The sequence below is a fragment of the Callithrix jacchus genome, chromosome 7, assembly GCF_049354715.1.
Source record: "Callithrix jacchus isolate 240 chromosome 7, calJac240_pri, whole genome shotgun sequence".
NCBI classification, from domain to species: Eukaryota; Metazoa; Chordata; class Mammalia; order Primates; family Cebidae; genus Callithrix; species Callithrix jacchus.
The window spans coordinates 19,494,678-19,508,756 of NC_133508.1; the positions used below are offsets into that span (position 1 = coordinate 19,494,678).

At 40.9% G+C, this 14,079-nt stretch overlaps 1 pseudogene; it reads left to right on the forward strand.

Moving 5' to 3' along the window:
• The first annotated feature begins 5,481 nt into the window (after positions 1-5,481).
• On the forward strand, positions 5,482-13,015 carry LOC100400175 (apoptosis-inducing factor 1, mitochondrial pseudogene; annotated as a pseudogene).
• The last annotated feature ends 1,064 nt before the right edge of the window (positions 13,016-14,079 follow it).

A 14,079-nucleotide genomic window follows, 5' to 3' on the forward strand; every position in this document is an offset into this window, starting at 1 on the left:
AGAGCAAGACTCCACCCCAAAATAAGTAAATAAAAAGAAAATTGCCCATAAATCTAGCCACATTGACAACGGTATTCGGAAGAATAATCTCGGATTTGACAAAGTTCTAAAACTCAAAAAGTTTGATTTAATCTCAGATTTTTGTGAGTTTTAGGAGAACTTTGTCAAATCCAAGATTATTCTAAAGTTCTCCTTAAATTGTATGAGCCACTGCACCTGGCCTTCTGGGCAGTTCTCTGCGGAAGTGGAAAGTGTTTTATCTCTGCACACAGGTAGGACAAGGTGGGACAGAAACCTACCTACTAACTCAGATCTCTATTAAATGTGACTAAATTTAAATTGGCAAATTTAAAAATAGGAATATTAAGAGTGACTCAGGATTAATTGTACATAAAGATAAAAACCAGCCAGGCATGGTGGCTAATGGCTGTAATCTCAGTACTTTTGGAGGCTGAGGCAGGAGGATCACTTGAGCCCAGGAGTTCAACACCAGCCTGGGCAACGGAGCAAGACCCCATCTCACAAAAAGGAAAAAAAAGAGCCAAATGTGGTAGCAGGCTCCTGTAGTCCTGACTCCTTGAGAGGCTGAGGCAGGAGGATGGCTTGAGCCCAGGAGTTTGAAGCTGCAGTGAGCCATGATTGCACCACTGCACTCCAGCCTGGGTAACAGAGTGAGACCCTGTCTCCCCGAAAAAAGAAATAAATAAAAACCCGTATTTAAAATATCTCAAGACATGACATCCTACAAATAGTCATTTTCTTTGTATTTAGACTGGGAATCATTTCTTCATTTTAGGAAGCTGAGTTAATTATTTTATATTTAAGGCCACCGGTGGATGAATTTTAGTGTGTGTCAGAGTCAGGATTCGCTCAGCCTGCGACAGCACCCCGTGATGTTTCCAGTCATGCCTGAAATATACCTGAGTGAACATCATGGACTTCTTCTCTGATTGCTCCCCTCGAGTCTGAGATTTTATTAGTCATATCTGGAGTCAGGCAGACAAAGTGCTCAAGGAATTCTAAAACATAAGAGCTGGGTGTGGTGGCTCACACCTGTAGTCCCAGCTGTTCTGGAGGCTGAGGCAGGAAGATCGTTAAATAGCATGTGAGTTACGTACAAATAATTTTGTAATTTCTGGCAACTTGATTAGACGTAAAATTTCTTTCACACGATTTCTTTCTTTCACACACTTACGACTTTCTTCTGTTCATTCAGTTCTTTGTCCTTTGTATTTCCTCTCTCTCCTTTTGGACAAAACAGTTATTCTGCTTCCCAACAGAAAGTGTTTACTTTTTCTCTCAGCCAGATCACACCTTCCACACCACGTGGCTTCACTTACTAGAACCATGTCTTACTTTCCTCACATATGAAGTGCTTTTTTAATTTCTAGTTTTGATTACCATATGTTGATGAGAATTTTTGACTCTTAATAACCTTAATTTCTTTCTTTTCTTTTAGTTCTTTTTTAATTTTTTTCCCTCCCCTAGACCCCCCATCACCTGACAGGCCCTGGTGTGTGATGTTCCCCTCCTTGTGTCCATGTGAATAAGCTTAATTTCTAATGAAAACCTCAGAAGTAAGCAATTTTGAACTGTCATATATCAACATTTTATGAATATACATTTTATAACTTCCCAAAACATGGGCTTCCTCATAGAACAATTTTTTCATGCTTACCAACAGACTCAAATACAGTTAGCTTCCTTATACCATATAAAAGCAAGATACCAAAGTATATGCAGTTTAAACATATGCAAGACCAGCCTGACCAACATGGTCAAACCCCGTCTCTACTAAAAATACAAAAGTTAGCTAGGTGTGGCGGTACATGCCTGTAATGCCAGCTACCCAGGAGGCTGAGGCAGGAGAATCACTTGAATCTGGGAGGTGGAGGTTGCATTGAGCCGAGATCACGCCACTGCATTCCAGCCTGGGTAACAGAGTGAGACTCTTTCTCAAAAACAAAACAAAACAAAACAAAACAAAAATAGAAAAAAACCACATATGTTCAGCAAGTAATGTTAATATTTTAACTTAGAAATGACTCAGACATTTCATGATTATCTATTACTTAATATCACATGACATTAAGATTTCAAGTTGCTGAAGAAGGTTTTGATAACTATGAGGAGATTCATTTATAAAGTTTTATCTCACTTTTATTTCATTTGTCCTTAACAATTACACTTAGATTATTCATAAAAATTGAGACATTGGACAGAGTTAGCCATCACCTCAAGCTATTTTCCCATGAACTGTTTCATAGCACATGCATATTGGGCAAGTATCATGAAAGAAAAGCCCTAACATTAAAGATATGGGTCTTTTTACTCATAATTTTATGATCTTAATGATCTAATACAAATAAAGATCGTTTCTGCATTGTATTTAATGCTGACAATACTGAAGACATGCTTGTTTTCATTTTTTTTGTTTTCTATTTTTATTTTTTGTGGGTACATAGTAGGTATATGTATTTGAGGGGTATGTAAGATGATTTGATACAGGCATGCAATGTGAAATAAGCACATCATGGCGAATGAGGTATGTATCCCTCATAAAGCATTTATCCTTTGAGTTACAAACAATCCAATTACACTCTTTAAGTTATTTTGAAATATACAATTGTTATTATTGGCTATAGTCAACTTGTGGTGCTATCAGATAGTAGATCTTATTTATTGTTTTTATTTTTTTCGTTTACCCATTAACCAACTTCAACCTTTCCTTACCCCATTTTAATGAAAACAACAGTATTCTTATTTACCAAATTTTACTGAAGTCATGTGAACTTAAGAAGCATTTGAGTTAGTTTCTTTTTCTTTTCTTTTGGATGGAGTCTTACTCTGTCGCCCAGGCTGTAGTATAGTGGCACGATTTCAGCTCACTGCAACCTCCATCTCCCAGGTTCAAGCAGTTCTCCTGCCTCAGTCTCCCGAGTATCTGGGATTACAGGTGCATACCACCATCCCTGGCTAATTTTTGTAATTTTAGTACAGATGGGTTTTCACCATGTTAGCCAGGCTGGTTCCAAACTCCTGACCTCAGGTGATCCACCCGCCTTGGCCTCCCAGAGTGCTGGGATTACTGCCATGAGCCACCGTGCCTAGCCAATGTTTGCTTCTCTATTAAATTTACTGAGTTTAGGGTGGAGTCCATTAACAGATGGGGCCAAAAAAAAGCATTTTCTACACATGAACTCAGGATGGGTAGCTCTGAACAAGCAGCAGATCCACCCTGCCTTTATAAATACTCTATCTCACTTTCTTTTTGCCTTAGGGATGGAAGAATAACTGCGTGAAAATGTTAGCAGATTCAGTTTTTCTCATCCATTAGTCACTTAAGCTTTCCATTTGCCTTTGTAAGGAGTCTTTTTAAAAAAGTATAAAAATTTTAAAATTCAGTTTTGGAAGAGTCTACATATCAATAGACATCTCTTGATAGGCCCCATACGAGAGCCTCTCATTTTTAAATGCATTTCTTAAAGTACAGTATGGTTCATCTGGAATATTCCACCCATCATAATTCTCAATTATCTGTAGTCATATTTTACCATTTTTGTAAGTAGCTTCAGTGACCTAATATTTACACATGTAAAAGGTAGGCCTAGGGAGTATTCAGGTCTTTAGAAATTAAGGATGGATTTTTTAGATTAAATCTTAGCTCTCTTAGAGTCCGTGTTAAAGCCCGAGGAAGGTACCGTGGGCTTGTGTTGAGTAATATTCTGGAGGCTGGTAAGCAACCTAATGTCAGCTAGCCCATAAGCTGTTACCAGCTTATTTTTTCATGGGAGTCTCATTTTTTTAGTGGTGAGCACTGTAATAGCTTTATTTATTTATTTATTTATTTATTGAGATGGAACGTCGCTTAGTTGTCCAGGCTGGAGTGTAGTGGCATTATCTTGGCTCACAACAACCTCTGCCTGCTGGGTTCAAGTGATTCTCTGCTTCAGCCTCCCGAGTAGCTGGGCTTACAGCCATGCATTACTACACTAGACTAATTTTTGTATTTTTAGTAGAGATGGGGTTTCACTATGTTGGCCAGGCTGGTCTTGAACTCTTGACTGCCTTGGCCTTCCGCAGTGCTGAGATTACAGGCATGAGCCACTGCACCCAGCCACAGCTTTTAAGTACTCAAACTATACCTACCAGTCAGGTTGTAGCTTTGGCTCTGAGATCCCCTTGACCAATTTAGCCAATACTTACCCAGTTTTGTCTGACCCAGTCAGTCCCCTTAGAGGCATTCAAGAAAAAGAAGAGAAGAGAACAGAAACCCAAATACCCGAGATTTTCGAGGAGTTCATGCCTCTTGCAATAACAACCATTTATTGCAACTGCTGTCACTTACCTTTAAAATGGTAGCTCTTTTATAATCCACAGCCACTCCCAAAGACAGCCAAAAGAAAGGAAGATTAGACAATTCCTTGAGAGCTGGCACCAGTCAATACACTAGCTGCAAATGGGGTGCAGCCTACATTTTTGTTCAGCTATATGCTAGCTGCACATGAGGTACACCCACATTTCGGTCTGGCCATATTCTTGGGGGCTTGACTTAAGACCAAAATGAGTAATTATCTATGTTTTTAACCATTCACGAGACATCTCCAAAGTGGGAGCAGAAAGATGCAGCTCTTGCCAGTGACTTGTCAGCTATCATAAATCCAAAGGCCAAGTGCCTTCTCATAGCACAATTTGAAAGACAAAAAAACCAGGAGCTCAATGCAAAAAGAGCAGTCTGACTTGAGAGAAGCTTACTTATGACCTTCAGGACTCCCTGAGGAAGACAGGAAACCTGAAAAGGGGTCAGTGGTGCTTCTCCTGTATTCCTCAAAGGGTTTTGGGGGTGATCAGCAGTGTCACCAGACCCTTCAGGGTCACCAGAACTGGCAAAAGACAAAACCACAGTGAGTTTAGTTTAAAGATCTTAGTTGACTTTATTTGCAATTCCAGAATTAGGCAACCCTTGATTCTGTAAAATAGAATGCGTGTTTCAAAGAGCTGAGCAGATGAGTTTGGTTTTATAGACAAAAAAGAGCTGAAGAAAGCAGAAACAGAAAACAAAATGCTAATCGGTAGTTTCAAAGTTACTTTCCTTGTAAAGGTTAAAGCAGAGGGGACTTCCTTGTCATGCACATTAAAACTCGCCTATTTGGAGATTTGGCTATTTTCTCTCTCTTCTGATTGGTTGAAAGTTAAGATGTATAACAGCTTCAGTTTGGTGATATGGAACTTTATTCTTTGTTACTTATTATTTTTTGAGATAGAGTCTTGCTGGAGTATGGTGATGCACTCTTGGCTCACTGCAACCTCTGCCTCCAGGTTTCTAGCCATTCTCCTGCCTCAGCCTCCCAAGTAACTGGGATTACAGGTGGGATTTCACTTTTGATGGCAATTAGAGGTGCCATTACCTGTAAATCATAAGAAATAAAAATAGAAATTGATTTAGCAGAGAGGAAAAGGGTAATATTAATTGCCTCAGGTATGTGGCATACCAATGCGAAGTTTGCCCACTTGCTCTGCAGCTCAGAGGAACGGAAGGGACTGGCTTCCATGCAGATGGAACGCACAGGCCTGGCTGAAAACAGGAAGTGTTTGTATCTGTCAGAAGAACAGGTCGACTCCAAAGCCTGGTGAATCCTCTGTATTAGTTTGGTAAAACTGCCATGACAAAATATTTCAGACTGGGTGGCTTAAACAACAGACATTTATTTTCTCATAGTTCTGGAGGCTGGAAATCCAAGGTCAAGGTGTCAGCACCTTATTTTTCTCCCGAGTCTATGTCCTTGGCCTTCAGATGGCTCCCTAATCACAGTTCCTCACATGCCCTTTTCTGTGTGCACTTGTGATCGAGCTGGATTAGGGCTCCATCCTTATGTCCACATTTAATCTTAATTACCACTTTGTTTATTTTTTTAAATTATTATTTATTGAGATGGAGCGTCACGCTTTCACCCAGGCTGGAGTGCAGATGTCCAATCTCGGCTTACTGCAACCTCCGCCTCCTGGGTTCAAGCAAATCTCCTGTTCGGCCTCCTGAGTAGCTGGGATTACAGGCCACCATGCCAGGCTAGTTTTTGTATTTTTGGTAGCGATAGGGTTTCACCATGTTGGCCAGGCTGGTCTCAAACTCCTGACCTCAGGTGATCCTCCGGCCTTAGCCTCCCAAAGTGCTGGGATTACAAGTGTGAGCCACTCCACCAGGCCAATTACCACTTTAAAGACTATCTTGGGGCCAGGCGAGGTGGCTCACACCTGTAATCTCAGCCCTTTGGGAGGCCGAGGTGGGTGGATCACCTGAGGTCAGGAGTTTGAGACCAACCTGTCCAACATGATGAAACCCTGTCTCTACTAAAAATACCAAAATTATTTGGATGTGGTGGTGCATGTCTGTAAGCCCAGCTACTCAGGAGGCTGAGGCAGGAGAATTGCTTGAACCCAGGAAGTGAAGGTTACAGTGAACTGAGACACGCCACTGCACTCCAGCCTGGGCAACGAGCAAGACTCTGTCTCAGAAAAAAAAGACCAAGAAAGACTATCTTGGAATACAGTAGCATCAGGGGTTAGGGATTCCATGTATGAATTTTGGGGAGACATAAATCAGTTCTTCTTTTCCCACTCCCCAGGCAATGAGTAGGGTTAGGAGGATAAAGCAGCAGAGGGTCAAAATGAATGGTGGACAGAAAAAAGGGATTCCTTGGCAGTTTTCCTGCTAAAAGGTGAGGATCCCAAGCCACTTGTCTAGCCCTGAGGCCTTTCATAGTCAGCTCTCTGGCACAGGGCAGATGAGTTGTTCCTTCTTGGAAGTGCTATAATATATCCATAGGATGCCTTTTATGAGTCATGAAGGTGGAAAAAAGGGTGTGCCAGATAACTCAAGGGAAGATCCTCCCAAAATTAATGTGTGCTGCTCAGTAATGTAGAGGTCAAGCAGAAATATTGTGAAAGTTCTAGACGTTGTTAAGTCCTTTATTATGGTTCATCTTGCTAGAAATAGATGGTTTGTTTGCAGTTCTTTCGAACCTTTGCAGTATCTACAGCAATACAAGAGATCATGTTTATGGCGGGCCATGAGCTTCTTGAAGGTAGATAGGTATCTAATTCAGCTTTGCATTTCCTGGCCCAGGGACAGAGGCTGTCCACAATTGGTGCTAAAACATGAATTCTGTTTTTTTTTTTTTGAAACGGAGTTTCGCTCTTGTTGCCCAGGCTGGAGTGCAATGGCGCGATCTTGGCTCACCGCAACCTCTGCCTCCTGGGTTCAGGCAATTCTCCTGCCTCAGCCTCCCGAATAGCTGGGATTACAGTCATGCACCACCATGCCCAGCTAATTTTTTGTATTTTTAGTAGAGATGGGGTTTCACCATGTTGACCAGGATGGTCCCAATCTCTTGACCTCGTGATCCACCCGCCTCGGCCTCCCGAAGTGCTGGGATTATAGGCGTGAGCCACCGCGCCCGGCCTAAAACATGAATTCTGATGTTTGTAAGTGGCTTCCCCCACCCCATGCATTATTATCATAACTATTTGGGAAATAATTTGTGGTATTTGAAAAGCAATTTGGAAATTTTAGAGATAACCAAATCCCTTTTAACCTTACCCTTGTAAACAAAAGCATATTTGTATTATACTGTCATCCTTTGGTATCTGTGAAGATTAGTTCTAGGGCGTCCTGCAGATAACGAAATCTGCAGCTAAACAAGTCCTTGATATAAAATGATCTAGTATTTGCATATAACCTATGCACATCCTCACATATACTTTATTTTGTTTTTTGGGAGATGGAGTTTCGCTTTTGTTGCCAGGCTGGAGTGCAATGGTGTGGTCTCAGCCCCCTGTAACCTCCGCCTCCCAGGTTCAAGCCATTCTCCTGCCTCAGCCTCCTGAGTAGCTGGAATTACAGGTGCCCACTACCATGCCCAGTTAATTTTTGTAATTTTGGTAGAGATGGGGTTTGACCATGTTGGCCAGGATGGTCTTGAATTCCTGACCTCAGGTGATCTACCCCGTTGGCCTCCCAAAGTACTGGGATTATAGGTGTTGAGACACCACGCCCAGCCTTTCACATATACTTTAAATCGTCTCTAGATTACTTATAATAGCTCATACAATGCAAATGCAGTGTAAATAGTTATTATCATGTATTGTTTAGGGAATAATGACAAGGAAATCAAAGTCTGTACATGTCCAATGCAGACCCAATTTTTAAAAATATTTTTGATCTGCAATTGGTTGAACCCATGAATGCAGAATCCATGGGACCCACGGGACCCACAGATATGGACTGAGTGTGTGTGTGTGTGTGTGTGTGTGTGTGCGCGCGCGCGCATATTAGATATTGGCTAAAATCCATTTGTAGATAAGGAAACTAAAGTTTGCAGAATTTGATGATTATCAGGACTAGAACTCAGAAACTGTGCTTCTGTTTTACATTATGCTAGCATAAGTTTTAAAATGTGAATCTGTGGTTACTTAAGCATCAAGTCGGAAATGCTTAAACATTGCATTTAAAGTGCAGAGCACGCTGTTGCCCAACACAAATAGAATTTCCTTTGAGAGGCAGTGCCAGATCATTTCCACTGGGTATTAATAAGGTGAGTAAAAAGTGTTTAAATAAGCTGCCTTCCAGTTTAGCATTGGTCTCTGAAGGAGAAAAAGATAGAAGGAATTTGTCAGAACAGCAGCAGCAAAGGTTTGAGACATTGCTTTTGTGTAGGAAAAGATCTTCCTTGCTGTGCAGAAATCTCTAGAAATGTTGCACTCTAGAGTTTGAGAAACTGAGATGAAGCAATAAAAAAGAAGCTTTCTGGCCGGGCGCGGTGGCTCACGCCTGTAATCCCAGCACTTTGGGAGGCCGAGGCGGGTGGATCACGAGGTCAAGAGATCGAGACCATCCTGGTCAACATGGTGAAACCCCGTCTCTACTAAAAATACAAAAAATTAGCTGGGCATGGTGGCATGTGCCTGTAATCCCAGCTACTCAGGAGGCTGAGGCAGGAGAATTGCCAGAGCCCAGGAGGCAGAGGTTGCGGTGAGCCGAGATGGCGCCATTGCACTCCAGCCTGGGTAACAAGAGCGAAACTCTGTCTCAAAAAAAAAAAAAAAAGCTTTATTTCTTACAAAAACTGAGCTGAAAACCGATGAGGCGAGAATAGTGCCAAGGTTCAGCCACGTTTGGACCACCTCAATTGCCCACCCGTGTTCAGATTGTGCAGTCATGAAGTGAAATGAGTTTGTCTGTTTTTGTCTGTTGGACATTTGTCTCCACAACAAGCTCACTCAGTGATTTAGAGGCAAGGATACTGTATATCAAACCATGTCCAAATGTGGTTTTCCAATCAGTGTAAGAGCCTGAGACTCTGGTATGAGAATTGACTAGATAATTCTACAGACTAATTGTTGTTAATACTTACATATATTTAATTACTTAATTTATATGCCACCATGTTCCACAAATGGTATGAAGCAACTTAACTATGATATTTATGTAGTTCTTGACATTTCATGTGTTTTAGCAGGTTTTTCGTTAAGTTTGAATGATGAGTCTCAGAGGTCAGTATTAATGGTCCATTTTTAAAGCAGGAGAAACTATGGCTTATATAGATTAGTTGACTTGCTTTGCGGTGAGGTAGTTATTACTGTTGTCTTCCTACTGGTGGGAAAGCCAAGCTTAAAGGAAAGAAGTACATTGTTAAAGAAGATACACGTGGTTTGAGGTGATTCTGAGAGGTAGAATTTCCACTCAAATCTACTAACCCCTATGGTATCGTCCTCAAAATGGAACCAAGTTGCTCTTCTGTTGGTTTTAGCCAGTAAAAAAAGAGTCATTCTGTTGATTCATATTTGTAAACATGATGTTTTAGAACAGGAATGCAGTTTACAATGAATTTCAAATTATTTTGGCAATGTGAGACACTCCATTTTTATGTCTAAAATCCTAGTAGTCCATCCAGATACTTATGCTTGTGTTTACTTGTCTGATTTTATCCAATAAATACTAAGAGAAAGTTAACCATGGTAGGAAAACCTCTGCTGTCTTATTTGCAGAGAAGTCCTAAGTTGGTTTAAATTAGAAGTCCTAAGTTGGTTTAAATTAGAAGTCCTAAGTTTTTATTTTTTTATTTTTACTCTTTTTGAGACAGGGTCTTGCTGTTGTTGCCCAGGCTGGAGTGCAGTGGTGCAATTTCGGCTCACTGCAGCCTCCACCTGCCAGGCCCAACTGATCCTCCCACCTCAGCCTCTCAAGTAGCTGGGACCACAGGTGCATGCAACCACACCTGACTAATTTTTTTATAAAAATGGGATTTCACTATGTTGCCCAGGCTGGTCTCAAACTCCCAGAATCAAACAACCCACCTGCCTCAGCCTTCCAAAATGCTGGGATTACAGGCATGAGCCACCATGCCTGTCCTGTAGTTGACTTTTGAAAAAGGGATTAGAGTAGTGTGCTAACTTATGCTGTTTATCTTGTGCTCTCCATAAATACATTTTTAACTTGGCAAAATATAGTTGATTACCTGTGACTCATTTTTTTTACAATGAAAATGTAATTAGTTTCCAGGCCAGGCGCAGTGGCTCACACCTGTAATCCCAGCATGGCAAACGAAACTATCAACAGAGTAAACAGCCTACTGAAAGAGAGAAAATATTTGCAAACTATGCATCTAACACAGGTCTAATATCCAGAATCTATAAGGACATTAAACAAATTCACAAGCAAAAAGCAACCCCATTAAAAAAAAATGGGCAAAGGACATGAATAGACATGTTTGAAAAGAAGACATAACACACGGCCCAATAAGCATACGAAAAAATGCTCAACATCATTAATTATTAGAGAAGTACAAATCAAAGCCACAATGACATACCATCTCACACCAGTCAGAATGACTGTGATTAAAAAGCCAAAAAATAACAGATGCTGGTGAGGTTGTAGAGAAAGGGACTGGTTATACACTGTTGGTGGGAGGGTAAATTAGTTCAGCCAGTGTGGAAAGCAGTTTGGTGATTTCCGAAAGAACTTAAAACAGAATTAACGTTCAACCCAGCAATCCTATTACTGAATAGATACCCAAAGAAATATAAACCATTCTAACATAAAGACACTTGCATGTATATGTTCATTACAGCACTATCCACAATAGCAAAGATATGGAATCACCCCAAATGCCCATCAGTGGTAGACTGGATAAAAAAATGTGGTACATATCCGTACACCATGGAGTACTACATAGCCGTAAAAAGAATAAAATTACGTCCTTTGCAGCAACATGGATGGAGCTAGAGGCCACTATCATAAGTGAACTAACATAGGATCAGAGAACCAAATACCACATGTTCTCACTTAAAGGTGGGAGCTAAACACTGAGTACATATGGACACATAGAAGAGAGCGGCGCACACTGGGGCCTACTTGAAGGTGGAGGGTGGGAGGAGGGTGAGGATCAAAAACCACTTATCAGGTACTATGCTTATTACTTGAGTGATGAAATAATCTGTACAGCAAACCCCCATGATGTAAAATTTACCTGTGTAACAAACCTGCATGTGTACCCTCGAACCGAAAATAAAAGTGAAAAACAAACAAAAATTCCAAATGAACTTTGGTTTTCAGATGACCCAAATGTCACACAGACTCTGATTCAGATAGTGGAATGGAAAAAGCGAGAAGCATGGATTTACAGGCACCTCTTTCTGTGTCTCTGCTTAGGACTTGCCTCACACTGAGAATGGTTGGTGTGGTCATGTCAGCAGGAAGAAGGTGGTATAGCTGAAAGTGCGAGGTAACACGGTGAAACTTAATGATGGCTCTCAAATAACCTGTGAAAACTGCTTGATTGCAACAAGAGGTCCTCCAAGAAGTCTGTCTGACATTGATGAAGCTAGATCAGATGTGAAGAATAGAGCAACACTTTCCAGAGAGACTCGAGACTCTAGAACTTTGGAGATTTCACAGAAAGTCAAGTCAATTATGATTATTGGTGGGGGCTTGTTTGGTGGTGAACTGACTGGCCTGTGCTCTTGGCAGAAAGGGTTGGAGCCTTGGGGACAGAAGTGATTCAGCTGTTTTCTCAGAAAGGAAATATGGGAAAGGTCTTTGCAAATCCCTCCTCAACTGAGCCACAGAAAGTCAGACGAGATGGGGTTAAGATGATGCCCATTGCCATTGCGCAGTCTGCTGGAGTCAGCAGTGGCAAGCTACTCGTCGTGTTGAAAGACGGCAGGAAGGTAGAAACTGATGACGTAGCAGCAGCCCTGAGCCTGAAGCCCAGTGTTGAGTTGGCCAAGAACTGGTGGGCTGGAAATAGACCCAGATTTTGGTGGCTTCTGGGTGAATGCAGAGCTATACAAAAAAACTCAGACATCTGGGTGTCAGGAGATGCTGCATGCTCTAAGATACCCATTTGGGGAGGAGGTGGTTAGAGCACCATGATCATGGTTTTGTGAGTGAAAGATTAGCTGGAGAAAACATAACTGGAGTTGCTAAGCTGTACTGGCACCAGTCAGTGTTCTGGAATGATTTGAACCCTGATTCTGGCTATGAAACTATCAGCCCACAGTTGGTGTTTTTGCTAAAGCAGCTGCACAAGACAACCCAAAATCTGCCACAGAGCAATCAGGAAGTGTTATCCGATCAGAGAGTGAAACCGTGTCCGAGGCCTCAGAAATTCCTCTTTCTCCCAGCACCCCTGCAGTTCCAAGGCTGCACTCCAGGAATAGGGCTATGGCAAAGGTGGCTCTTCTGATCCCAGGAACAGAGTGGACGTGGGGATCATGCTATGTGGAACATCTTTAACTCAGTGCCAATAGCAAGGAAGACCATTGAGGACGGTGAACAACTTGAAGATCTCAACGAAGTGGCCAAACTGTTCACCATTCATGAACGCCGAAGCCCACAGTGGAATAGACAAGCACTTCAGTGTCCCTGAGAGTGGCTTGCATCGGTAAAGGAGCATTTTTTTTAATTCAGCAAATTTTCTCTGTGAGTATGAATGTGAATAATCAAGTCTCTTATGAATATTTTGAACCATGTAGGCAAATTCTTAATTTTCACATCATGAAAAAAATCTGATTCTTCTTAAAAAAATTAAACAGTTAGAAATTAGACATTAAACATTAAAACATTCAACAGAAAGAAAAATGACATTAAAACTTAGGGGTGACCAAGTTAACATTTCACAAACATTTCTTGCAAACACGTAGTTCTAGGCTTATTCTCAGGTATGCTGGAAAATTGAGTGATTCACATATAATGTCTTTAAATGGTCATTGGCCTATTTTACTCAGAATATGTTGAATGCAGCTTTTGCCTAAAGATTGGGAAACAGACATGCATTTTGAGGCTTGTGTGAGAACCTTCCGTGGTCTTCTGAAGAAAGGCTGTTCCCACTATTGACTCTGCTTTTGGAATCTAGGACACAGCTGAAACTGCTTAGTGCCAATGACTGTCTCATCTGGAGTCATCTTTCTCACCATCTTTTTTGGCCTAATAGATATTTCAGTCTCACACATTTGCCAGACATCAGCTTTGTTTTCTTCTCACTGTTTCCTTGAAGAGAACTGATAGTTCATTGGAATGAGAAAATAAAAAACAAAACAACAAACTTTACTTTCTAAAACAATAGTGTTTTCGAACTACAATTACAGTTTAACATGAGATAAAATAGACTTGTTCATCTAATAAACTTTGGAGCCCTTAGTATATATCCAGACCTTACCTAATTCAGCATTGAAAACCAATAGCTTTTGTGTATCCTTTCCCCAGTAGATTGATATTTGGGTTATTTCCAGTTTTTGGTGTTTATCAATTAAGCTGTATATAACCATTTTTATACTGTTTTTTTAAATGTAAACCTAAGTTTTTATTTCACTTGTGTAAATACCTAGGAGAATTGTTGCTGTATTGTATGGTAAATGTACTTTTAACTTTAATGAAGCTGCTAGACTATTTTCCAAATTGGGTGGATATATATTTCATATTCCTACTGGGAATTGAGAAGAGGTCTAATTGCTCAGCATCATTTTGAGGACTTAGTATTGCCAATTTAAAAAATCACAGCCATTTAGGTGGATCAGCTAAGG